Source organism: Capricornis sumatraensis, chromosome 8 (assembly GCF_032405125.1).
Source record: "Capricornis sumatraensis isolate serow.1 chromosome 8, serow.2, whole genome shotgun sequence".
Classification (NCBI taxonomy): Eukaryota; Metazoa; Chordata; class Mammalia; order Artiodactyla; family Bovidae; genus Capricornis; species Capricornis sumatraensis.
In genome coordinates, this window is record NC_091076.1 from 33,558,950 (window position 1) to 33,584,176 (window position 25,227).

Genomic DNA, 25,227 nt, shown 5'->3' on the forward strand with positions numbered 1-25,227 from the left:
AGGTGCAATCTCAGGCTAGTTTTTTAAAAACCTCCCCTGCCTCTCCCATTTCCTTATCTGTAGAAAGGTACCTGAGCAATGCACATTAGTTCCCTCCTGCCATTTAGAATTATGCTTCCTGACGAAGAGGTTATGCAGAGAGAGAGAGTACAAAGTAAAGAGAGCCAGATGCGCTGTTTCTAGCTTATCACAATATTAACAAGAATGGCCTAGATTTATCAAGCATTTGAAATATTCCAAACGATGAGCACACCTACCATGTGATTTCTTACTCTCCATAAGCCTGTGGGTTGCTGCCCAGGCGGGTGGGGGTAAGGACCCACGCGAAGCAGGGACACACCCACTAGCAGGCATGGCCGTTCACTCAGCCCTCCACGCCAGACCACAGGGCCCTTCGCTGACTCCCCTTCGGCTCACTCCTTATATTCTCTCAGTTCGATCTACTTGCTGACTCTCAAATCTATCTCCTTCTCAATGCCAACATCATTTCTTATCTGCTTTATTTAAACAGACCATTAAATTCCTACTGTTCTTAGAATGCGATTATAAGAAATAAACCCAGGCGAAATCTCGGCAGGCACAGCTCCGCAGTGGGGCTGGGGTAAGTGCTGTCGGATGGGTACCAGAGCATCAGAGTTGGGAATGGGACAGTGATGTTACATTGATCAAACAGAGGCATGGGTTTAGAAAGACAAACAACTGAGTTTAAATAGTCTTCCTCTAACTCAGCCCTTCCAGTGACCTTGCTTCCATCCCACTCCAAGTTCTTCCTCTCCTTTGAGAGAATTCCTGAAAGAGTCATCTAAACTACTTCCCCCACACCCACACACCCCACAAATTACTGCGGTGGGGCTCCAGAGAGTTCTTTTTAAGATCATAATCATGTTGCCACTGCAAATTCCAAAGACTCCTCAGTCTGCAGGGGCCTCCCTGGGTCACCCTCCAGCAGTGTCACCGGCCCCTCTGGAAACCCTTCTGCCTTGGCATCTACAACCCCAATCTGTTCTGATTCTCCTTTACCTCCAAGGATGTTTCCTGCTTCTTGCTAGTTCTTTTTTCTTTGTCTCATCCTTATATATGAAAGACTACAGAGCCCCCTCTTTCTTCAATTCTGTGGCTTCAATCGGCATTTTCATAACTTATTTGTTGATGCAAAACTGGTATATACCATTATTAGTTTCATAATTTAATTAGAATTGTTTCAATAAAATAAGAAGCATAAACTGCTATCTATTAAGTGCACACTAAGTGTATGCCAGTCACTGTGCTAAACACTATTTCACTTAATCGTCACAATAGCCACCTGGGGGGCATAGCTTTTGTTAATACTACCCACCACCACCCCCTACCCCGCCTTTTTTTTTTTTTTCAATGGATGAGAAAGGAGAAGCTAAGAAAAGAAATATAATTTGCCCAAGATCGCTCAGCTACTATGTGGCGGAGCTGGGATTCAAAACACCATCTGTCTAATTCAAAGCTTGTGCTCTCAGTTACTACATTTACTCACCCTCCCCCCCTAAGCCCTGGAACTCACCATTCCCCCACAGTATCATGCACTTCATGCTTCCATTTTGCTGCTCTTGGAATGGAAGACCTTTATCTGCACTGTGAGCCGAGAAAAGTCTATCCATTGTTCAAGGCTCAGCGCCACGGCCCTCTTCCCCTAACGTTTCCCACAAGCCCAGCCAGTTTAATTGTTTCCATCTCCTTCCTGTGGCAGCTCGATAATGATACCAAACCATCCATTCATCCATCTGACCACGTATCCGTCTATCCACCCAAGAATCACACAAATATGGTAGAAGATTGTTTACCCAGAAGCATCCAAACAAAGAATGTTTTATGCTCAGCCCTTGAAAAAAAAAAACATATCATACTTTGGTCAAAACTGAAGAAAATTTGCTGGAGGTCATGGTGTCTAGGGAAGAAACGTGCTCTGCTAGGTATCTGGGAATGCTGACTGGTCAGGGACTGCCATCCCTGTGATCTGGTCAGGGTGGTTTCCAAGGTTACCAAGGTCTGTGCAATTTCCCTTACCCAGTCCCTAATATTTCTAAATCCTATTGATACACCAAGCCCAGCTCAAATACCCCTTCATCCTCCAAGCCTTCCCTGATTCTCCTCTCCCATCAGGCACGAACGCACCAGGATCTGCACACCACAGTGAGTCTGTGACATCGCTGATGACACTCGGCACTTTTATCATCCGTGGCTAACACTGCAGTTCAAAAAGCACTTCAACATATTCATTTCCTGCTTTACCTTCCCTGCTGGTCTCCTTGGAGCTCGGCATTGCACCCACTTCACCTTCACGATGTTTTCAGAACCAAGTCCAGTGCCTGGCGCACAGACACTCAAGTGTGACTGCCCAGCTGACACTGGTGACCCTGGCCTTGAATGGAGAAGGCCATTCAACAGCTGCTCAAAGGCAAGCACCTAGCTGCAGACACAGCTGGTGTAAAGTGCACATAACATCCTATACAAAATCCTTCTGCCTTTTTCCACCTGACCACCCCGCGAAAAAAAGGATCAGGAAAGGGGGACCATGCATCCACTTAACCTGAGGTTTCTGAGGCCTGAGTCTCATAGTTCACATGTTGGGGTGATGGCTCCTGATATTCTCCAGGATGACCTAGGCAGGGAAAGATGACATCTGAACACATTCTAGTTTCCATAGTCAGGAAATGAGAATTAGACCTTAGAGACAGACAGTGCTTCAGTATCAACCATGACAGTCACCTGCTTTACCGAGGAGGGCAAGGGAGGTTCAATGACTCTATCGAAGTCACAGGACAGAAAGGACCATGCAGGCAAATTTTCCCTGTCCCTCCTAGACTTGCAAATGAAGCCTCGAGGAAACCGAGTGCTCTCTGCAAGGCTAAAAATAAACTCCCCGAAACTTCATCTAGCTCTATCACGGCTGCAATTTACAGCGTCTCGAGCTTCAGCGTGGTGTAATTAGCAAATGGATTATAATAATTTATTTCTGGTTTGAAAGCTCGAATGAGCACGACCTTCCAGCAGAATGGGAAAATTAAGAGGCTGGGAGCCAGCCACACTCCTCCAGCCCCTTCCGATGCCACAATTTTGATGCTGGCCAGCATCCATCTACTGATGTCTGATGGATGTGCCACAGAGAGGGGACTGTAACTCTGGCCTCCAGGCTGCCTGGGAAGCAAGACTTCTAGAATACAGCATCCCCCCACCCCCTACCCCATGAAGGATCCATGCTCATTTTTGCAGGGGCCGGGATGGTGTTCTAACCATCCTTCCAATGAGCAAGAATACCCAAGGGCAGGGAACGTCTGCTGTGATGTCTTTGAGTAGGGACTACTGAAGCCTGGACCAAGGAAAGGCCAAGAAAAGGCTGGGCGGGGGTCAGAGAGGAACTCTGTTTGGATTTTGTTGTATGTGTTCCATGAGTGACAACCTTGTCAAGTCTCTTTCACAAAATGCTGACAGATACGTATCTTCCTCACAAGATTATCATGGTGATTAAATGAGAAAAATGTATCAGAAGGGTTTTGTGAGTGAATGCTAGTGATTCTTCTCGAGTGAAGACATTCCCAAAGTAGCTCTCTCTGATGAGGGATGCTCCTGTCCAAAGCACTAGAGTATGCTGTGGTGAGGCGCCAGGGCTGGGGCAGCGGAAAAGCTGGAAAGTTGTCTCCTCGAGTTTCTCTCTGCAGAATCCAGGCAAAGGCCGATCCATTTACCTTTCACAGTATCTTCCTGGCGGAACACTGTGATGCCGGGAAACAGGGATCCTGCTGCGGGCTAGGAATGTGAACAACTTTCTCCTTTCTCACGCACTGTGCCAAACACTGCCAAAACACACACTGACACAGAAGGTAAGGATGGTGGCTAGGTGGTGTGCAAAACCAAAGCGATGCTTGCACCCTCTTTATTAGAGGCAGGGGAATCAGCATTCACTGAGCAGTGACCAAGTGCCAAGCACAGCACTGGACAGCTTCGCTTCTGCAGGGACGTGAAACTTGCTCTCTTCTCCCTCCCCCAATGTCTCTTTAGTATGACGATTATTTTGAACTGAAAACAATCGAGGCTCGAAAAGACTCAGGAAGAAACTTTGACCTTTCCCCTAGATGCCTAGAAAATTTAGATAGAGGGCCTGTTCCCCAAATAAAGCTATCACCAGAGATACTGATGCCAAAATCTTGGCTCTCTGTGCACTGATGCTAAAAGGAAGTACAGGGTTTTGGAGGCACAAGAAAAAGGAGCTTTATTCTTTGCCGGGCAGAGAGGGAACATAGTAGGCTACAGTCTTAAGAACTGTGTCCCACTCCCTGGGGAATAGGGAAAGGTTTTATATCCTGATGAAGGTCTTGTGTTTTATTTTTCTTGTGCAAAACTTCAAAATGGTCACAGTTGGCATCAGGCAACTTGGCAACTGGGATTGGTCTTTTCTGAAGTTTATCTGGCCTGTGACCTTCTTCCTGATGTGCAGAATGCTATGAGGGTGTGTAGGGAGAAAAGAATGCCAGGTGCAGAGTGTAATTCATATGGAGTCAGAGAGTAATTAGCTTTGTGAAGGACAAGTCCAGCTACAAGTGTTTGCTGGTAGTAACAGCAGAAGAATAACCGAGGTTGCTTAACTCTTGCAGGTCTGTTTATGCTGTTTCCCCAGTCAGTTCATTGTTTCCTTATTTTTCTTTTCTATCAGAAAAGTCATTTCTATTTAAGAAAAGTCTCATTTCTGTGTTTTGCTGCAACAAGAATATGGACTGGGGATGGTGGGGGGAACAGGACCTATGGATAAGAGGCCACACTCTGTCCCACTGTCTCTGCATGGCCCAGCAAACATTTATTTACCAAATATTTTCTCTTTCTTCTCCATTTGCCTTCCTTCCCTGAAGTCTGAAATCACTATCCCCAATATTCTCTTGCAACTTTAGCTGAAGATGGTATTTAAGGTGGAGGTTTCAGCCATTTTGGTGAGTTAGTTTTCCTGGGTGAGTTAATTTTCTTTCTCTCCCATGAATACAGTAATTACACTTTCCATTTTCTCCTGTTTATCTGTCTTATGTCAGTTCAGTTCTCAGACCAGCCAGAAGAACCTGGCTAGAAGGGAAGAGGAAACTCTCTTTTTCCCTGACAATTCCCAGCTCCACCCACAGCCTGCGAGGGGACCCCTGGCCACAGGGTCACAGGGCACCGAAGCTGTCACCGTGTACGGCCTGCAAAGCCTCCTCTCCCATCCGCCTCCCCAACCAGCCCCTGAGTAGGAAGACCGGGACCCTCATTCTCACGCTCTCAGTTCTTAGGGATCATTTCAGGGGAACTTCAGTGTTCTGATCACTTAGGTTGGGACTTCACCCACACTTGCCCACTTCACCAGACTGCTTTCAGACCAAAGAGGGTGAGTGTGAAAAACTTTGGAAACACTTTGGAAACTATGCCAAACACCTGTTGCTCTCATTCAGACCCTCGAGCGCATCCTAGTTTACATTGTTTTTGTTCCCAAGTCACAGAAAGATACACTGACTGTATCTTCCTGTCTGTCCCCTTGTTCCCTTGGCTCTATGCAAGCCAGCCATCTTTCAGGCCATTATACTCAGGCAGCAAATTCTGTTTCCCCTTCCAGGAGTTGCCTTTACCATTTTGGTCTCAGCTTAGACTGGGAATCACTTCCGGGGGCAGGTTTTCTTCTGTAGGGCACTTGTACTTCTTTGACTGACAGCTGATGAACGTCTGCCTCTCCAATTAGAGGGGGGCAGGGCCCACTTTTGTCTCGTCACCAGGATGTCCTCGGTGCTGGGGGGTGGTGTCTTCAGGGGGCCAGGCACACAGCAGCCTCTCAATTAGCGTGTCTGTTTTGTTTGTGGCACATGGTCAGGTCAGGGCTCAATCAACACTTGTTGGAGGAATGTGAGCTTAAAGCTTGGTTACACAGGATGTGCAGCAGGGGGTGAAAACTGTGGATGATGGAGCCAGAACACCCAGCGTGACGTGGCTTCTCCACTCAGAAGTGTGTTCCTCCGGGAAGTGACTTCACATCTGTGGGCCTCATTTAGTTTCCTCATTCACTCAGAAAAAAAGGAATCATAGCGATGCCTACCTCTGAGAGTGGTTGTGAGGATTAAATAATATATTCTAAGTTCATGAGCAAGGTCAGGCATGGGGTTGGCACTATGTAAGTGAGGCTTGGACTGCGAGGAGATCCAACCAGTCCATCCTAAAGGAGATCAGTCCTGAGTGTTCACTGGAAGGACTGATGTTGAAGCTGAAACTCCAATACTTTGGCCATCGGATGTGAAGAGCAGACTCATTTGAAAAGACCCTGATGTTGAGAAAGATTGAAGGTGGGAGGAGAAGGGGACGGCAGAGGATGAGATGGTTGGATGGCGTCACTGACTCAATGAACATGAATTTAAGCAAGCTCTGGGAGTTGGTGATGGACAGGGAGGCCGGGCGTGCTGCAGTCCATGGGGTCGCAAAGAGTCAGACACACCTGAGCGACTGAACTGAACTGAACCGAAGTGAGGCTATTCTTCTTATCAAGACCACTCCTCATCTTTCTCCCCTGACCCAGCTCACATCCTTCTTCTTCTCCGAAGCTGGTCCAGCTGGGTCCTTCTGCTCTTTCTCCTACCTCCCAGGGCCTTTTCTCTGCATTGAGGACCCTTCCATGCACTGTTATCCCAGAGAGTGACCTGACTCTCCCGAGACCACAGCAGCTGGCAGAAAGGCCTAGAAGGGCGAACCAAGGAGGACGCTAAAGAGGGAGAGACTCTGCTGGAGGGTATGGGTGCAAAATTTGGGGACCCCTGGAAGGAGTGGGAGCTGTTTGTGGCAGCTACTTGTGTCTGCTTGGAGATTCTGCCTCAAAATTCATTTCGAGGGGCAAAGCTTCTGGGCTTGAGTGCCTGCTTCATGGACTAAAAAAATGCCCCTTTTTTGGAGGGAAATAAATGGTTAGCCATTAAGATGTAAAATGCAGCTGTCACAGTCCATAAAACAACAGACAGGTTAATATGGGTGCTTAAGAATGCTATTTCCTCATATTAACCTCAACAAGAGCAACCTAGCCAGACTGACTCTGGAGCACTTTGGAAACCTGCTGATTATGCCTAATATCTATCTGATGTGTAAGTAACAGTGGGTGTTTGTTTCCAAAAGAAGTTGCCTACTCTCTCTCTCTCTCCTTCCGCCCTTCTCCCCTTCCTCCTTCCTATCTAAGAACATCCTGGCCTTAGTTTCCTTCCTGGGACAAGAGCATGCAGATGTGTGCCTGGGGGCCCTTCTGGGTTTCTGAACTTGCCTCCTGATGGGGCTCAATGACTCACATCTCTGCTTTCCATCCACCACCTCCTGCTCCTCCCAGCCATTCCACTCGACCCACACGGTGTTGACCAGGGGACTAATTCAACTTCAAAAATGTTCATATTTTAAAAACGGTTTTAAGCTATCGCTCACAAAGAGGTGAGATTCAGTTCCAAGAAAAGCGCAAACTGCTGTGACTCGTGGCACACACCTGTGCAGAAGAAAGGCCAGCCAAGGGTGTTCAGTCAATGCACAGGCTCTGGGGCAACGGGGCTTCAGCTCTGGCTGTTGGCCGGCAGCTTGGGAAGTGACTTTAGAGTCTGCCCTGCATTGCTGTACCTTTAGCAGAAGCCAGCACCCCAGCCCCATTCTCAAAGTCCGATGTATAAGGGCTTCTTCCCCAGCTGCTTGTCAGTGCGGACAGCTCAGAGCTCCCTTCCAGCTATTGTTCCTATTGTGCATAACAGATAGTCCCCAGGAAATTCTGGGGAGGGGAGAGGTGAGGAGGGGGATTTCAGCATCGTCAAAAATTACCAACAGATGGAACTTCCTTGGTGGTCCAGTGGTTAAGACTCTGAGCTCCCAGTGCAGGGGGTCCGAGTTTGATCCCTGGTTAGGGAACTAGATCCCGCATGCTGAAACTCAGAGGCCGCATGATGCAACCAAATAAATATTTTTAAAAAACTGACCAGCAGATCCTCAAATGGTCAAGGCTCTCTCAGGGCTCAGCACTCTGTACATGCCGTTTCCTTCGTCTCCGTCACCTCTTCCTCCCCTAAGTCCTTCTTGTCCTTGAACACCGAGCTGAAGTTCATCTCCTCTGGAAGCCTTTGATACACTGTCTAGATCAGGGGCCCATCTTTTGAGCTTCCACATCCCCTGGGCTTCCCTTGCTGGTGCAGTTTTCACCCTGGCGACATTATCTGCTTATTTGACTGTCTCCAATGAATATCTCCAGTGAATGCTTACAGGGAAAGGAGTTTTTGGGTACAAAAAAGTAACAATCAATATATTGTTTAATCTATGCATTAACTTTGTGCCTTGCTCCAGGAAGAATTTAAGACAGCACAAAAATGACAAATACCCCTGGGAAGCTTTGAGTAGAACAGCAGAGACATAAGCATAAAAAAAATATACGACAGGAGCTGAGACGATGTGATGTGGGTGGAGGCCTGGTGTGGGTTTGAGGAATTCTTCCCTCTGGTCTAGCCCAGGGTATAGCACAGAACCCGACTTGTGCGGATGCTCAGTATTTGTGGGGTGAATGAGACGAATTGGGGGGGAGGACCTGAAGGGGCCTTAGAGATCTCTCATGTCGATGAGAAAGACTGAGATCAGAGAGGAGACGGGGAGGCCTCCTGGTTCTTGGCATCACAGGAAACAATCCGGGCTTCTAGAACTTTGGTAATTCTAGATCCCATCGGAAGCGGAAAACGCAGAAGGCCAAGCCACTTTCCTTTCCTGGGCCTCAGTTTTCTCACCCACTAAAGCAGATGCTTAGAGGTCATTCTTGAAGGCTCTTCCAGTTTGTAAACCCCACTGAGACTGAGGTTACCAAAAAAAAAGAAAAGAAAGAAGCTAAGGAGTAACGAGGTCAATGTTCATGTGATGTCATCCGATCTGTCTTATCCTGATACAAATTCAAGAACCTACTCACAGGGAATAGCCCTTCATTCATTTATTCAAAACAAATATACTAAATGTCAGCTGTGTGCCAGGTGCTGACCTGGGCTCAACCACAGGGCACCCAGGGACCAACGCCTTCCCCTGGACCTGCTCCCTTGTACAGATCTCTGAAGTCCTGGGCTGCCCTCCAAGGATCTGCTCTACAACTCGGAGTGAACCTCTCTCTCTTCCTTTCTCCTCCCTGCTCTGTGTCTCCTTCTTTTATACTTCATTCATGCAACCCACAAATGCTCACGAAGCACCTCACCGAGGACCTGCCTTGTGACCTCAGCAGGCCCCTTTCCTGGTGCTGAGCCAGGCAGTTTTCAGAGCTGAGGATGTCACCAACATTCACTATGCTCCCGACCCGCGATTCAGTTCAGGCTGCATGTCTGCCTGAACTCTCTCAGTCTTCTCACCCCCTTCTGAGGTCTAGTCCTCACGCCGCCTATCCTGTGACACCTTCTCTGACCTCCTTCTGCTGGGGTCACACAGCCTCTCCTTTCCACAATGATTCCCCCATCTCACATAGGTGGGTTTGTCTGGCGGCCCTGCTGCTCTGTCCCGGGACAGTACTTTCACCATCCTATCCACAGCAGTGTTGCCCCAGCAAGTGCTGGAGAGGGCCTGGTGAAATGAACTGCCATCAAAACTTCTTGACCAGCACATTCTAACTCACCCAGGCTCGGAGAAAAGGCAGAAAGGGTCTCACTATCTGTCCTACCAGCAAACCGAACACCATCATGCTCTGCAGCTTCCCTCTGCTTCCAGAGGCTGTTCTCAGCTCACATGGGACCCAGGGACTCTGCTCCCAGCACCCGGCAGTCTACACCGTATCCTCTGATGCCCTGTCTCATCTCTTCTCAAGATGTCCTGTGAACTTGCTGGGAAATGTGCATGCATTCATGATCCAAAGAAAATCTACCTTTAATATATTTTTGCAAATAAAAAATCCCTCTAGAAGCTTAAGTTTTTCTGGCTGCACTTGAATTTTGCTAAGGTTGTTTAAGAAAGAGAGAGGATTATTTTCCCTTCCAAAGTATTAATACAGTCACACAGCTAAAGCATAGTGGGGCTACAGATACCCCTTGGTACAAGGCACCAGGGTTGGAACCTGGGCTCTGCCATGCTGCCCCTGACCTTGGGCCTCCAGCTAGACTAGACTCCTGTCTTGCCCCACAATTCCAGTCTTGCTGCCCAGAAAAAGAAGAGTAATCTAACTGCTGGCTCAACTCAAGCATAGACTCAATCACTTATTCTATCACATATCATCTCTTTCTTTAATTACTCATTCATAATGATTCACTCATTCACTATATTTATTTCCTCCAGCGTACACTTATTCATTCACTTAAAATTAGACACATTCATTCACTCGCTGGTTCACCTGCTCATTAATTTCTTCACTTATTTACTCATCTACTCATTCATTCATTTACTAACTTATTTGTTTCTTCATTTGCTCCTCATTAACTCACTCATTTGCTCACCCTTTCATTCACTTTTTCCTTCATGCACTCACTGCCTCTTTCCATGCAGTCACTCCCTTGGGCCCTCACTCACCTCCGACACTTATTACTTCCTATTTCCCAGCACAGCACCCTTCCAGCAAGGCCAGCCTCCATCACGGCGGGGTCCATCAGTCCTCACTCCCAGAACATCGCTTCCCTTTACCATCCAGCTTGCTGAACTGTGCAGGCGTGTGTCCTGGTGTGCAGAGGCTATGCTTGCCACTCAGGAACAGATGTTCTTGGAACAACTGTTTTGACTTTCACCCTCCAATGCCAGAAAATTCTCCAAACTCCTCCAGCACGCAGGAAGGCATCTGCTCAGCATGGGCAGGGCCTGCAGCGCCCAGGGCTCAGAGTCTAGGACATGGGAGATTGCTGGCGGTCAGAGACACAGGGAACTTGGAGAGCCTCCCTGCTCTAGGGATCCGTCATCTGGGGTCCAGGGACCAGCTGGAGGGGGAGACGGGCCTGGAGAGCAGTGGACTTTGTGAGGCGGGTTAAGGAGTGTGAAAAGGAGCAGACTGTCTTAGGACTGTGGACCCACGATCGGTCTGCGTTCGGGTTACTGTGATGACAGGTGACACGGTCAATGGACAATGTAGAGGTTTATTGGCGACAAGGCCAATGAGAAGTTATTAGCAATGTCATGGCAGAAGATCAAACTTATAATTTGTTGAACTAGCTTCCCAGTGCCAGGGGCTTCCCATCCTTTATGCTAGCATCCCTTAGTAATCCAGCTTCCTATCTTCTAGAAATAGAATCTCCTGAGTTTTCACTGGTCCACATAACCTCACAGCCAAAGACTAGATTTCCCAGATCCCCTTGCAGTGAGGCATGACTGGCTAACACCTGGCCAATGGGTGTGAGCAGAGGTGTTACATGCAACTTCTTGGCTGTGTCCTTAGGAGGAAACTGGCTGCCCTCTGCTCCTTACTTCACTACATGCCAGCTAAAGCATGGCCCTCTCCAGTGAGCCATCTCTGCCTTTGGAATTGAGGTCACATCCTGGTGCACAGTAGAATCACGAGACAGAGAAACCTCAGTCCCCGCAGAACTGCATGAAGCAGAGCTTGTCTATGTCCCCAGCTGAGATTTTATAAGCAAGAGAAACAAGCATCTGTTATGCCCTGGACAATGTTGTTTTGATCTACAGTAAAGCAGCCAAGCTAATATTTACTAAGACGAGAGAGATCTCCTGCATTGTGTTTCTTTATGGAGAAACTTCCTTTACAGGAACACTCTTGGCTTCTCCGGCTCCCTCACTTAATCCTCTCTGTTGTGGTTGAACAGCTTCCCCTCAAAATTCATGTCTGCTGGGAACCTCAGAATATGATCTTGTTTGGAACTGTGATCTTCGCAGATGTAATTAAGGTAAAGATCTAATGAGGTCATGTGGGATCAGGGTGGACGCTACATCCAATGAGAGAATGTCCTTAGCAAAGATGGAAAAGGATCCAGACACGCAGTGGAGAATACCGCGTGATGATGGAGGCAGAGACTGGAAGGGTGCACGTATAAACCAAGGGACACAGGAAGCTGCGAGAGAGGCCCGGATTCTCCCGCAAAGCCTTCGCAAAGGAAGGACCGACCCCGCTGAAACCTGCTTTCAGAATTTCAGCCTCTAGAACTGTGAGAGAATACACTTCTCCTTCTGCCTCCAAGTTTGTGGCAATTTGTTGCAGCAGACCCAGGAAACTAACACAAGCTCTGAGAGGAGGGATGGCTGTTGGATGGGTGGGTTTGGCAGAAATGGATCTGCCTTCCCCTGCAGCCCCGTGCCCCCAAAACAGCCTCCAGAAAGCCAGCCTCTCTTCTCCTGCAGGGAACGCATAGGGCTGTCTGACTCTAGAAGCAGGGTTTAGTGAGCCCCTCTGTCTGCAGAGCTGCAGCTTTCCATCGTCGGTGCAGTGCAGTCATCAAGATCATGGCCTCTGAAGCCAGGCTACCAGGACCCAGTCCTACTTTCCCATCTATTAGCTGTGTGGTTTCGGGTAAATTAACTAAAATTCCAGTGGCATCTTCATCCGTAAAATGGGGATGATGATAGCACCTACTTCACGGAACTGTTGAGAGGACTCACTTAGCTATATCATGACGTGCTCACAACACAGACCGACAGACACGAAGTGCTGAGTCAGTGTTAGCATTTGACTAGTGGTGATCAGCTATGTTATTACCTGACTCTGCTACGTCTCAGTTAATTTTTAACTTAAACCAGGAATGTAGGTATTATTTTCTCACTCCCCTCGACCTCAACCTTTACTGTATTGAATCTTCATTAACCACCTTCTGCAGACAAGGAAACCAAATCTCAGAGAGATGAAATGGTAGCCCACAGTCCCCTTCTGGGTCCTTCTTCTCCACCCACCTTGGCAGCTCAGACACCCCTGTGGTCTGGTTGTTGGGGTCCTAGGCTCTGGTTAGCAGGCCCTGGAAGATCCCTCTCCTGGACCCAAGGTAACAGGGCTGGAGCCTAGTAGGGCCTCCTTGGGCCAGCAGTCCTGATCAGCTGCTCAGTGTGCTGAGCTACGCAGCATGGGGCCACATGAGGATCCCGCAGACCGTGTCCACACAAGACTAGACTGCTCTTTAGCCCTGTGGGGCCATCTCTGCAGCGCAAGCTGAGCTCTGGGGAAAGCAAGTTGTCTCTGCAGACGTGCCTCTCCATCTGGGGGCTCTCAGACCCATCCTGGGTGAGAGCAGCAGGTTTAATCTCAAGAACCAGCCGGTTTACCACATGCTGAATGAAACCCTGTCACTGGGAGGATGGAAGTCCTTGGGCCCAAGTGTACAGACGGTGGGGAGGAAAAGTCTCAGAGGGACAAGGGAAAGGGAACTAGCTGAGGATCTGTTGTCTGCAGGCGCTGTCTGAGGTGCTTCATGTTAGATGTTACATCTGATCTTCACAGCAATCCTCTGCCATAAACCCATTGTAAGAGATGTGGAAACTGAGGCTCAAAGACCTGAAATCACTTATCTAAGCTATGTAGCCAGGAAACGTCGGAGGTACCCAGGTTTGCCTTAACTTTTTCTTTGACAACACAGGAGAATCGGACACGCCTTCTTCACTCTGAGCAGGGAGTCTTTCAGGGTCTGACCTGACCCAGCGGGGCCTGGAGCCCTGGAGCAGGTTTCCCTGGGTCATGCTCCATGCACACCACAGCCACGCGTCTCCAGCATCAGTGGTGCTGCTGTGTTTGGATGGCCCTTTATGCTCCATGGAGGACTTATCTCTTGATTCTCTCCTGTGAGGTGATGCAGGTCAAGACAAGCCCCACCTGTGATCTCACTGAAAGATTCCAGATCAGGAACCTCTTCCAGGCCTAAGAGACTGGAGCGTGCTCTTCTTGCTAACAGACTTTCATCTGCAAATTCAGCCACCCTTCCTGATGTCCACTGTGTGTTGCCCGGCATGATACTAGGGAGAGGGTCTCCAGAGAGGAATCAAAAAGCCCCTGCCCTTGAGAGTTTATGAGCAAGAGGGAATGAGAAGCCTGATAGCATAAGAATGATGAAGGGGATGGGTGCTAGCACTTACTAAGCATTTATTATTGGCTGTTCTGAATGACTGATGCTTATCATCTCATTTAACCTTCACAAAACCCTATTATTTTATTCAAGAGGAAACTGAGACATGGAGAGATTGGAATTACTAGAAAGAGGCAGAAAGGGAAACAAACTCAGACAATGAGCTCAATTTTGTATGCAGGCAGTAACTAATTTGCCCAGGATGCGTGGAGAAGTCGGTTCCATCTTCACAGAGGAGTTAATATCAGAGTAGGGTTTTGCAGGATGCATAGGAGTTTGCCAGGCAGAAACTAGGTGAGAGTGGATCAGGAAGTTTTAGACAGAAGTAAAGAGAGAAAAGCACACTCAGCGATGGAGAGGTTCAAAACAGAGCGGTGTGTGGAAGGAATCCCAGGTAGTTCAGTATGTCTAGAACACAAAATCAAGGAACAGGAATGCAGGAGGGGATACAATTTCAGAAATGAGGTTGCAGAAGGAAAAGGGACCAGCTCCTGCAGAATCGTGAATGTGAGGCATAGAAGCTGAGATTTTTCGCCCCCTATTAAACAAACATGGGGTTTATTCATTTCATGCAGTAAAGTTTGGGGGAACGTATTCCAGGCTGGCATAGCAGTCTAACAGTGTCATCAAGGTCCCAGGTTCCTTTTCCCTTACAGTTCTGTCATCCTTAACATTTTCCTCCAGTTGCAAGATGGTGGTTGCACCCCCAAGCAGTCTATCGGTGTTCAAGGCAGGAAGAAGCAGAAAGGGCAAAGAGCAAAAAAGTCTGATCTTTGAGATAGGAGCTCAAACTCCATTTATTTTGTGTCCATTGGGGACCCACTGAAGCGTCCGAGGCAGGGCAAGAGATGATAACGATGCTGGCTAACGCGTACTGAGCAATAACCGCCCCAGGGAATGTTCCGCTTTATACGCGTCACCTTACACATGTCACTGCAGCTAATCTTCAAAGCAACCTTAAGACACAGGTTTGTATCCATCTGTGCTTGAGCTCAGTCGTGTCCCACTCTTTGTGACCCAATGGACTGTGGCCCGCCAGGCTCCTCTGTCCATGGGGATTCTCCAGGCAAGTATACTAGAGTGGGTTGCCATTTCCTCCTCCAGAGGATGTTCCTGACCCAGGGATCCAACCTGTGGTCTCCTATGTCTCCAGCATGGCCGGTAGATCCTTCACCTGCTGAGCCATCAGAGAAGGAAGATGCAGGCACATCCCCATTTAAAAATGAGGCGACGCAGAGAGGTTAAGAAAATCACCTCCGGCTGCCCAGGCAGAAGAGGCAGAAACTGAGTGGTCTGGCTCTGAGTCTGGCTCTTAATCACCACGTTGGCCTGCTTTTTAGAAAGTGTATTAAGTGCGAGTGTGGAGGCAGCGAGTCCAGTGCAGAGGCTGAACTCTCCAGGCAGAGAGAATGCGACCCTTGCAAGGATAGTGGCATGGGTGAAGAATGGGGGCAGGCAAGAGGGGAAGGGGAGGACCTTACGACTGTCTGACACTCCCCTCCCTAAACCAGGCTCCTCCGTGTCCACAGGGCCTGCAGGACTGAGGCCAGGGGCACCAGTGCCGGGCAGCCGCAAGGACTCTGCAAAAAGAGTCACAGCATGGTGGCAGGCAGAGCCTGCCACAGGCCTGACTTTCACGCTGACACCCACATCACTGTTGTCGTTTGTGTGCAGACTCTCACCCCAGACAGTGCCAAGGCCCAAAAAAGCAGGAAGCGGTTTGCAGAGGTGGGGCCACAGTTAGATCACTGTCTTGTGCCTGGCAGATGGGAGCAGGGTGATGCTGATGTCTGCAGCTGACGGGGGCCCACGTGGAAGGGGCAGGATGATAACTCAGGGGCTCAAAAAGCCCTGGGGTCCCGTTCCAGCTGGATCTTTAGTTAGCAGTGACTTCAAGTCGCCTCTCCGCACGCATCTCCCCTGCCCTCGGTGAGCTGCCAGGATGCAGAGGCGAATCCCACCACCTTGACATCAGGGAGTTCCCAGTCTCCACAGCACTGGTGCCAGTGATCAGTGCTGAGATATGGGGAAGCATAGAGGTCATAGTGGGGGTCCAGGGCGGTGAGCAGACCAGGCTTGGAGGTCCAGGTGGGCTTCCTGGAGGAAGTAACTACCAACCTGCATTCCATAAAATACGAGTTGGCCAGGCAAAGAGGAAGGGAGGGTATTCCATTAAATATGAACCAAATGGGCTAAGGCGAATGGACAGAAAGCAAGGTACATAGAGGAGAGTCTTCAGGAGGAACCAAGCCTGTTCTGTTTCACATCACACTTGTGCATTCCAGGGGCTGGTACACACAATACCTGCTGTGGAAAGCAGGGCTCGCAGCGCTTGTGGCAGCTTGATCATAAAACTGTCACAGGTGTTCCCCTTGTCGTATTCATGCCCCTTTGCACTGTGACTGCAGATCCTGTTATCAAGAGGTGAAGACTATTTCCCCCTCTGTTAAATCTGGGCTGACAGTGTAACTTGCTTTGGCCAATAAAATGAGGCAAGCTGGTGACACATGAGTTCGGAACTCGCATCCTCCTGCTCTCTTGGAGTTGTGCTCAGCTGCCCGCTTACTTTACTGGATGACGAGAGGCACATGGCCCAGTGACCTTACCCCCACCCCTCCATGGCCCCAGACGACAGTCAGCCCTGAGCCCCTCCACCAGCTGACCCAGAGTGACCAAGTTACGCCTTTTTGCCTGGGACTTTCCTAGTTTTAAATGAAATGGTCCATATCCAAGAATGCTTTCGGTCCCAGGCAAACAGGGACGGCTAGTCATCCTAGCTGACTCATTTGAAAAGACCCTGATGCTGGGAAAGATTGAGGGCAGGAGGAGAAGGGGATGACAGAGGATGAGATGGGTTGGATGGTTTCACCGACTCGATGGACATGGGTTTGGATGGGCTCCGGGAGTTGGTGATGGACAGGGAGGCCTTGTGTGCTGCAGTTCATGGGGTCACAAAGAGCCAGACACGATTGAGAGACTGAACTGAACTGAACTGAGTCATCCTAAGCTGACCTTAGATGCATGAATAAGCCCAGTCAAGTTTCACACAGATCAGCAGAGCTGCCTGTGACCCACAGATGAGGGTGCAATCATAAATGCTGCGGTTTCAAAGCACCAAGTCTGTGGTTTTAAAGTGCCAAGTTTGTTATACAGCGATGGATAACAGATAAGCTGGTTCACTGGGGATGAGGCTCAGGTTCTCGGCTTCCGTAGCAGTTGGGAACCAATTAAGCTTCTCTCCAGGAGTGTGGCATCAAGTGGTCATGAGAGGGAAGGCACTGACACTCAGAGAGGTTAAGTCACCTGCTCAGGATCACAGAGCCAGTGGGTACTGGCAACGGAATGCAGCCCCGGGCCTCTGACCTTCCCCTTCCACCATGCTTTCTCTATGTAATCAGCACATTTGTGCTGCAGTCACCGGAGCCCCCCAGAGACTGTTAATTTAACAAATCTCTGGTCATGCTCCAGCTCTTGTGATGGTTTTCTCTACTAGATCCAGTGTCAGACCACGTTATACGCTCTCTCCCACATGAAGGACGATGGGACTCACACTTAACCGCAAGCCACAGCCAGTCCAACCATGGTCAGAGACCAGGGCAAAGGCAGCATTGTCAGGAGGCAGAAGGCATGTGTTCAGAATGTCCTGGCACGCAGGTGGAAAGCCACACCGGCTTTTTATCACACACAGGAGGAGCTGGAGGACACTGACTGTAGTTTTAATTCTGACACATACCTGCTGCATGACCTTGGGCAAGTCCCTGCCCTTCTCTGGGAGACTGGGTACCAACTGATTATTTGAAACTGGTACCATTCATTGTAAATTGAGGGCAGAACATGGAGTTGACACCTTTGAACCCAGGACCAAGTACAATGCACTATAGCTGCTCAAAGAATGCTCACTGATCACATATGTCATAGCAGGATGTCTTCTTTTTTTGCTGATAGAGCAAGAAAGCCATCTTGCAGAGGGCAGGGGGCCCTGACATTAATTTGGAGAAAATGTAAGTTTCTTCCCCTCCATTCCAAGGAAGAATGAGAATGAGACAGGACTTTGCTTCTTGGGCCTGGGGTTTGCCCCCTAAAGAGAACTGGCTGGCCTTGAGGGCATGGCAACCCATTCCAGTATTCCTGCCTGTAGAATCCCCATAGGCAGAGGAGCCTGGTGTGCTGCAGTCCATGGGGTCTCAGAGTCGGACACGACTGAGCGACTAAATACGCACACATTGCATTCCCATGAGTACTTCATGTTCACTTCTAAACACCTCTGGGATGGTGGGACTTTGGCAGTGCTAGGAGGAGAATGCTGCTAAGGGACCTAGTGGTCTCAGAAGTCTAGTGGGAAACATCAGGGGCAACATTTAGCATCAGGAAGACCCCTCTCCTTTCAAGGGTCGTGCAGGCTTGGGTAGGAAGCTGGGCAAATGAGACTTTGCTACACTGGGAGACCGATGGGCCTATTCATAAGGTATAATGGTACTAACTACAGCAGTGGATTGAACAAAACCGAGCTTTTCAATACCTGCATGGTATTACAGGTTGAATTGGGTCCCTTCAAATTCATATGCTGAAGTCCTGACCCTCAGGGCATCGGAACCTGACCTTATTTGGAAATAGGCTCACTGCAGATATAGTCAAGATGAGGTTATATCAGAGTAGCTTGTGTTAGTCACTCAGTCATGTCCAGCTCTTTACAACCCCATGGATTGTAGCCTACCAGGTTCCTCTGTCCATGGGATTCGCCAGGCATGAATACTGGAGTGGGCTGCCATTCCTTTCTTTAGGGGATCTTCCCAATCCAGGGATCGAACCCAGGTCTCATTCACTGCAGGTGAATTCTTTATCATCTGAACTACCAGGAAGTCCTGATCAGAGCAGGGTGGGCTCCAAATCCAATATGACTGATGTTTTTATAAAAAGGAGAAATTTGGAGGCAGACACTCACACAGGAAGAATGCTACATGAAGATAAAGGCAGAGACTGGAAAGATGCTTCTACAAGGCAAAGAATACCAAGGATGCCAGCAAACCACCAGAAGCTGTGGGAGAGGCAAGCAGATTCTCCTTCACAGCCCCCTGGTCACCCCTTGCTCTCTGACTTCAAGCCTCCAGACAATAACTTCCTGCTGTTGAAGTCACCCAGTTTGTGGTACACGGTTATGGTAGACCCAGCAAACGAATACAGGAAGCACAGTGTGAGACCACTGGGCAGGGTGGGGTGGCGGAGATTGTAGAAGTGTGATAAGCTGGGAAGGCAAACAGGGGAGGGAACCATGAGAGAACAATCAGGACTTGCACCAGTCTGTGTGTGAAGGCTCAAGTCAGTTTAAATTTGTCTTGAGAAATAAGGGCTGTGATACAACTCTCCCTGGCTCCAAAGCATTGCTTTTTCATACGACATTATGAAAATAAGTGGTGAGTTGGAAGGAATTACAAAGGTCAGAGAGACCCCCTTGCTCTGTTTTATAGGTAAAGAGATGAAGACCTCAATGGTGGAGTATTTTTGTCAGTATCCACAAAGGGATAGAGTGAGGACCAGAACCCAGGCATCCACAGCTGTCTTTCTCCAAATCTCGACATGCCTCATCCAGCCAACATACAGAGGCTGGCATTTGTGTGAAATGCAAAAGCCTCTGTGGGCACCGCTGTATATTTAGACATTCTCAAGAAGGGAAGGCGGCTGCAATGTGGATATTTTCATTTTCACAAACCACTCCGGAAGCCAGGATGAGTGAGGACTGTTTTTTGAGACTGTCTCCCTTGAGGTGAACTTAGCCAAAGAAACACTGTAGAGCAGGGAGCCACTGTTTAATACCTAACAAAACTCTGATCTATGAAAGCATTAACCATTGGGTTTCCCTAAATGGAGAATCCCCACAGGGCTATGGAGTCTGGTGATTCAGAAATCACTGAAGACTGGGGGAGGGCTGGAGTGAGGAGGAGGAGGAGGAGCGAGGAGGAGGGGAGAGGGGTAGGGGGGGAATGGGGGTGGGGGATGGGAATGGGGGGAGGATATTCTGGGAACAGAGTCCCATTCTGGAGCCTCAAAGCACAGAAGGTGAATCAGACAGCACAGGAATATAATCTAAAATAATCATGCAAGTTAATGAGCAAAGAAGATTCAGTTTTGGGACAAATCTTCATTAACATAGCTAATGCTGATTGATGCTTTACATTTATCTACTATTTTACACACTGCAAAGCACTTTTCCAACAATTCTCAACAAGCTCAAAAATTCTAAGTTTAGGTGACCAGGTACTTTACCATCCAAAGCGTGTCGCCTTTGAGGTTGAAAGGAAGCATTCTGAACACTTATGGTGGGTCAGCAGGTATAAACCAGAACTGTCCCAGGCAAACAGGGATGTATGGTCAGTCCATGGCAGGCCTCCAGAAGAGACTGAGAAACCCAGGGGCATCATCATGCATTCATCCACCCCAAACCTGCCCTTCTCTGTCTACTTTACCTCTGTCTTTTCAGTGGCTCAAATAAAAACCGAGATCCCCCACAATTCTTCTCCCTTCATCCCTTGTCTTCCTTCTCCACCCCACCCCCTGCCCAACTCTAATCCATCAGCAAATCCTGATAACCCCAACTACAAGTAGTCCCCCACTTGTTCCTTCTCCTCTGACTTCACCCTCATCTTAGCATCATCATTTCTCACGTGGACAGCAGCAAAAGCTTTCTAATCCATCTCCCTACTTCCACACATGTTCTTTTCACAATCCATTATCCAAAAGGCAACAAGAGCAATTTTTCAAAAATGTAAATCTGGTATGTTTCTCCCTTTCTCAGAATCTTCTAGCAGCTCTCGACTGTGAAAGTGAAAGGTGCTCAGTTGTGTCTGACTCCTTGCAGTCCATGGAATTCTCCAGGCCAGAATACTGGAGTGGATTGCCTTTCCCTTCTCCAGCGGATCTTCCTAACCCAGGGATTGAACCCAGGTCTCCAGCATTGCAGGCAGATTCTTTACCAGCTGAGCCACCAGGGAAGCCCAAGAGTACTGGAGTGGGTAGCCTATCCCTTCTCCAGTGTATCTTCCTGACTCAGAAATCGAACCGGGGTCTCCTGCACTGCAGGCAGATTCTTTACCAACTGAGCTGTTATAGAATAAAAAAGCTAAACTCCTTATCTTGACTCTATGTCATTGTTCAATAAGTATGTGATAAATAAACAAACACACAGTCAAGAAGTATTTGCTGAGTATCTTCTATGTACAGTTAGCCCTCAATTGGCAGGTTTCACACCTGTGAGTGGATAAAAAATTTGGGGGGTGGATTCCAGAAAGTTCCCCCAAATAAGACTTGAATTTGCTATACTAACAACTATTTACATAGCATTTACATTGTATTTACAAATACTTACATAACATTGTATTGTGTGTGTGTGTGTGTGTGTTAGTCGCTCAGTCGTGTCCAATTCTTTGCGACCCCATGGACTGTAGCCCGCCTGGGTCCTCTGTCCATGGAATTCTCCAGGCAAGAACACTGGAGTGGGTTGCCATTTCCTTCTCCAGGGGGTCTTCCTGACCCAGGGACTGAACCCAGGTCTCCCACACTGCAGGCAGATTCTTTACTGACTAAGCTACTAAGGACTATTGTTTACCATTGGCTCAGTGGTAAAGAATCCACCTGCTAATGCAGGAGACAGAGGTTCAACCCCTGTGTGGGAAGATCCCCTGGAGGAGGAAACGGCAACCCACTCCAGTATTCTCGCCTGGGAAACCCCATGGACAGAGGAGCCTGGCAGGCTACAGTCCACAGGGTCCCAAAAGAGTAGGACATGACTTAGTGATTAAACAACATAACATTTACAGTGAATTAGGTATTATAAGTACTGGAGGTGATTTAAAGTACTGAGGAGGATGAGGTAGGTTATACTGCAAAGACTACACCATTTTAGATAAGGGACTTGTGCATCCTGAAATTCTGGAATCCACAAGGGGGAGGTGGTCTTGGAACTGACCTCCCCCCGCCCCCCCTGCCCCCGCAGATATTGAGGGACAGCTGTGCTAGACTCATGCAAGGCACACCTTATAGCTTCTGTGTGACCCACGTCACTGTCGGGAAGAAAACGTCACTCTAATTCTGGATATTTCTTTTCCCATGAAGGAGCCTCCTAGCCCCCTCTGTCCCTCTACTCACAGGGAGTGGAATGAGTTACACTGGTGGTAAAAACAGAGGCAGAAGGACCTGGGCAAGCTCAGCTGAGTGCCAGTCTTCCTCCTCTTGGCAGCTTGCAACGCTCTTTGCGAACCCTCCAAGGGTCTGGCTCTTCCTCTGCCCCCACCCAGCACTGCCCGTGACCAGGTGGGTCAGTCTGCCTAATCCTGGATCCAATTATCAAGTCAATTTGGCTCTTATACCAAGCCAAGTTATTCATTACCAGTAATGAACATGATATTTTGGCTTCCATCTGCCACCCTCTGTTTATTTCTCAATTTGTTCAGAGCTCAGATGGAAAGAGGGGTGCTATTTATTGGCTCCCCCCCAAAGACCTTGAGTATCCTGTGAGAAATCGGAGAAATTGACTGCATAAAGCCTTACAGAGCCCCTGGCAACCCAAGGGCGTTACAATCTGGGACTGGAGAAATAAAAGCTGTAATAGTGCAGTCGCTGGTTGAGCAAGGATCATTGCGGGGTTAAGGTGAAAACTGAAGTACAAATTTAGTACCAGCATTTAGCCCAGAAAAACATCTTCAGGAATGAATCACAAAGGGATGATCGTCATTTGTGCAAAGAGACAGAGGGTTATATGGGAAAAGGTGGCTAGAGATTCTAGTTTGTGTTTCCGAAAACAGATGGCCTTTATGAAATGCAGAAAGCCCAAACAAAAGCATCATTTAATTCCAGGAGTCAAGAGATTTTTCTATTGACATCTCATCAAAAACCCATCTTTCAGGCTTTTTAACCCCCTGGAGAATTCATAAATAGCACTTCTTAAGATAAAAGCAAAACAGTTTTCCTAAGGATGTAAGTTACATAAGATTATCTTGCTTCCGCCCCCGCTCCCACCTCATCCTCCCTGTGTCTGTTCTTTGCCCAGATGCTACTGAAAACCTTCAGAAACTGTGCTGGGAGAGGCTTACAGAGGTGGCAAGTGTGAAACCCAGTTCACGATGCTCCCAGGGGAGGGACTTCCTGACTCATACCCTCTTATGTCTTGGATACTTCCAGAGCAGGCAAAAGACAGGGTTAGAATTTTGATTTCATTTCCTTACCAGCTCCCCTCCCCGCCCTGCCTGCCCGCCCATTTTTCTGCAGCACAATCTGGCATAAAGTACTTCCCCAACCAGAGATGGAACTCACGCCCCCCTGCAGTGGAAGTGTGCAGTCTTAACCATTGGACTGCCAGGGAAGCCCCTCCTTTCCTCACCATCTTTAATTTCTTTTTCCTCAGTCAAGCCTTCCCTCAGTCTTCAGAGCCTGATTTGAAATAAAAGCTTGATGTCCCTGCTTCTGTCCATGGCTCTACCGGTCAGATGTTTCAACGTGCCTGTCCAGAGCCTCCCTGCCCTTTTCCAGCCTGCGTGACGCCCTGGGAGGCCACTCTTTCACCTGCATCAGTGGCTGCCCGCTGGGTTCAAGCAATGGGAGCCCTGGCAAGAAGCTGAGGTTGGGGTATTTATTCTCCTGGCAAGCTGGCTGCAGGGCTGTGGGTTGGCAGTGGCCGTGTTCCCGTGGGGGTGGGCACAATTCTTTGGGGCAGCCCTTTGCTAGAGCTGCAGCTAGAGCTGCTAGACAGCTACAGCTGTCTCCAGGTCCCAGGGCCGGCTCCCTCCCTCCACCCATCAGGCTATGCTAGGCCACAGCTCCCAGCTGTTGCTAACCCCAGGGGGCTTCGCCACCCGTTGTGGTTGCCCCCAATCCTGCCACATATAAGAACAGCCCCTTCCTCACACCCCTCCCTTAATTATCCCTTAAAACAAATGCCATTGTTTCTTGCCAGGACCCCAACTGATAACACAACAGCTCTATGTCAGTATCTATGTGGTCTTTGACTCCAAGGCAAAACTTCTATTTCTTGCTTCCCTTCCTCATCAAACTGCTTGAACAAATGCCCCAGAAGGTTTGAGCTCAGAAGGGCTTCCTAGACTGTCCAACCTGCTGTTACCTATGACTTGATTTTTAGAGGTCAGTTTCTCAAAATACAGCAAAAATCTGTGAACACGTTGAATTCCAATAACCCAGAAATTCTCACAGTTCTAAAAACTGCCCCAAGGAATCCCTGGATTTATATAAAGATGTTTCCAAGAGTGATATTAAAAGTACATAATGATATGAGCATCCCTTAATGGAAACAGAGCAGACTGGATTACTGTATCAGTGCCAACTGGCTGAATATTGGCACTGGGCACTCACTGCAATAGTGAGCACAGAGCTGAAGAAAAGCAGGAAACAACCTGAATGTCTGTCAGCAGGAGAAATGTAAATATGCTCTGGTATTCTGTAGGATAAAATACTACACAGCCTTTCAAAATGATTCTGAAGATGAATATTTAACGATGTCTGTGCTGTGCTCAGTCACTCAGTCGTGTCTGACTTTGTGACCCCATGACTGTAGCCCACCAGGCTCCTCTGTCCATGGGGACTCTCCAGCCAAGAATACCAGAGTGGACGGCCATGCCCTCCTCCAGGGGATCTTCCCAACCCAAGGACTGAACCCAGGTTTCCCGCATTGTAGGCAGATTCTTGACCATCTGAGCCACCAGGGAAGCCCAAGAATACTGGAGTGGGTAGCCTATCCCTTCGCCATGGGATCTTCTCGACCCAGGAATAGAAATGGGGTCTCCTGCATTGCAAGCAGATAGTGGATTCTTTACCAGCTGAGTTACCTGGGAAGCCCACATCGTTAAGTGAAAAAGGCAGATCACAAAATTTAATATAGAGTGTGGTTCTATTTTTAGAAATTAAAGAAAGGTGAGTGTGTCTCTGTGTTTGTGTTTACTCAGCAGAAAGAGCAACAGTCTTTATTCTGATGTGGTTCAGTTCAGTTCAGTTCAGTTCAATTGCTCAGTCGTGTCTGACTCTGCGACCCCATGAATCGCAGCACACCAGGCCTCCCTGTCCATCACCAACTCCCGGAGTCCACCCAAACCCATGTCCATCGAGTTGGTGAAGCCATCCAACCCATCTCATCCTCTGTCGTCCCCTTCTCCTTCTGCCCCCAATCCCTCCCAGCATCAGGGTCTTTTCCAATGAGTCAGCTCTTCACATGGGGTGGCCAAAGTACTGGAGTTTCAGCTTC